Below are 3095 nucleotides of genomic sequence, written 5' to 3'. Positions count from 1 at the left end.
GTATTCTTGTCTTGGGTAAAATTAGATTTTATTACTTTACCGCCCATGTAAATCCCACCCACTGTTCGCACTACGTCTGCTTTAATATTGTTGGATTTAAAGTGCATGTATAGCCAAAACGTAATTTTTTAAAAAGTTTTGGATAGAATTGGGAAAGGTTAACCTCCGTCAGTTTTTATTCTTGTCTTGGGTAAAATTAGATTTTATTACTTTACCGCCCATGTAAATCCCACCCACTGTTCGCACTACGTCTGCTTTAATATTGTTGGATTTAAAGTGCATGTATAGCCAAAACGTAATTTTTTAAAAAGTTTTGGATAGAATAGGGAAAGGTTAACCTCAGTCAGTTTTATTGTTCCTGTCCATGAACCACTGGGGAAATGTCACTTCCTGTCCAACAGACACAACAGGAAGTTAGAGGAAATCTTCCAAACTTACACAGTTGTCCCCATTTGAAGATTGCCCCTCAACTCTTGTTCTGGGGACAACTCTAGCGGTACCTGTGCCATTCGCACGGCACTAGTACCCCTAGATGGCGCTGGCAGGTATAACTCGTCAGCACCGTCCAGGGGCCGTATAGCTGTATGAGTGGTATCTGCTGGGCGGAATTCTTATAAACGAATCCCTTAAATTTTGGATTTCCCCCCCACCAGGACAAATAGAGAGGGTGAATCTTCCCAATGGGGACAGCAATAAAACCTTGACAGAAGGTCTAACCCGGGGGTGCCCATTAGGTTGATCGCGATCTACCAGTTGATCGCAAAGAAAACACAGGTGGATCGCGAACGACTGTGTCCTGTCCTCCCACCATGGGGCTTCTCCTCTGGATCCCCGCTGCTCTCCCCCATCTGTATGCAGCGGGGATCTGAGGAGAAGTGAAGGAAGCGCTGCAGCCAGCGGCGGGGGGATGTGTTAGACGCCGCAGACGGGAAGGGGCGGGACACCTCTCCCCATGTGCAACTTCGGCCACACGAGCACCGCAGGAGGACAGGACGCCAGCGCACAAGAGGAGACCTGGGAAGCTGCTGCAGTGGAGGTAAGAAAAGACAGACAGGGGAAAGACAGCAGAGAAAGTGAGGGCAGAGGCAGCAGAGAGAAACAAGGGAGAGAGCGAGGAGAGGGAGAAGAGACAGCCAAGAGAGAGAGCCAGTTCTCACCACAAAGTCTGCGTTCCAGAGTGTGCGGCCTCTAGAACGCACTGGAATACAAGCCGGCCAGCTCCCTGCGTTCAGAGGTGGGAGGGGGTGTGGGGTTGTATTGAAGTCAATGGTACTGCAGCCACGCCCCCCGCCCACAGTGCAGTCGTCTGCACCCGTAACACAGGCATATTACTGCCTCCATTCCAGTCCAGTGCGATCTGCAAAAATAGTGCTCGCAGCATTTTTGCAGATCGCACTGGACCGGAACGCAGGCACTAATGTGCGAGCGATCGCACTGTGGGCGGGGGGCGTGGCTGCCGTGCCATTGACTCCCACCCCTGAATGCAGGTGTTTTTTCATTGGTAGATCTCATTGAGCTCGTCATTTGAAAAGTAGATCTCCAGATGAAAAATTGTGGGCGCCCCTGGTGCAACCTTTCCCCACTCTATCCAAAACTACAAAAAACAAAAAGGTTTTGCGTAGAGATACATTGTAAGGACAAGGAAAGCGTGCAGCCTATTAGCTGGGGCGTCATATCAGCTCGTCGGCACTCATATAAGACCATTGCACTCCTTCCCATTGTATTCTATTGTCTGCCCCAACAATGGATGCTCTGATAGGGGAAGTCTTGGTGTTTGTGCGTCACATTGATAAGATTATCAGATCTGCAGAAGGATATTTTGCCCTTTTAGAAGTCAGTCTATTACTGATAGGACTTTCACCGGGGTCCCCCCCCCACCCCCCCACTACTCACCTCAGGCTTTATAACAAGAAATGATTAAAGTGCATGTAACCCCAACAATAAACTTCTCTTATTTACTCCATTGTGGTTTGTTAAATATACCATTGAAAATGTTTTGTTATATCTGTTTGATACGTATGAAATAATACCTGTTGCCAGAAGTCCAGTGAGCTGATAACTTCCTGTGCGCACCGCCTGTGCTGTTTGTTGGACTACAGAACTACACCCCTCTATGCTATGAAGAATAGGAGATGGAATCCTATAATCCTGTCCTGTTTGTGTTGTCCTGATATAGCAGAGTGAGCCCTGTCATCCTAGGACAGGAAGTAGACATGTGCGATTCGTTTCGTTCCGAATCAAAATTCGTAAAAGTTTTTCTGAAATTCAGACAAATCTGAATTTCTGAATCCCAATGCATCCAAATGCGTCCGAATTTCCCTTTCCGAATTTCAGATCCTGTGCGTATTTCGTTCAAAAATGAAATTGAATCGGACATGTGACTTTTCTGGCCAATCAGATTTTTTTTTTTCAGTTTAATGCATCCGATTGGGTCTGAATCCGAATTTTCGAATTGCTCCTGAATGCCATTCGGGTCTGGGAGCCTCGGGTTTAGTTTTATGTATATTTGGGTCACAGTGTTGTCGCTACGAATATTCGTTCCTATTATAGAATACTACTTATATATACATAATACTAAAACTGAGGCTCCAAGACCCGAATGGAGTCCAAATTTCCGAATAGCATACCAGAGCTCCCGAATGCCGTTCGGGTCTGGAAGCCTCAGCTTTAGTAATAATATATGTATATGGGTTTCTGTGGTACACGCAACGAATATTCGTAAACTCATCCGAAACTAACGAAAATTCGGATTTCGTCCAAATCCGAGACCCGAATCTAATTTTTCCACTGCATACATGTCTAACAGGAAGTGCGTATTTTGCTCTGTTTTATACAACCTAAACACACTGACACTAAATAAAAACTCTTTTTTTTTAATCCTACCTAAAATAAAGTGACAATAATTATTAGTTATTATTATTATACAGGATTTATATAGCGCCAACAGTTTGCACAGCGCTTTACAATATAAGGAAGACATTACAATCACAATGCAATTCAAGAGATGATGGTAAGGAGGGCCCTGACCCTGAGGGCTTACAATCTAAAAGGGAGGGGCAAGTGATACATGAGGAGGTAGTTGTGTGGGGATGAAT

This window comes from Nanorana parkeri, unplaced genomic scaffold (assembly GCF_000935625.1).
Source record: "Nanorana parkeri isolate BGI_ZX_2015 unplaced genomic scaffold, ASM93562v1 scaffold1601, whole genome shotgun sequence".
Lineage (NCBI taxonomy): Eukaryota > Metazoa > Chordata > Amphibia > Anura > Dicroglossidae > Nanorana > Nanorana parkeri.
This window is presented reverse-complemented; position numbering follows the sequence as displayed.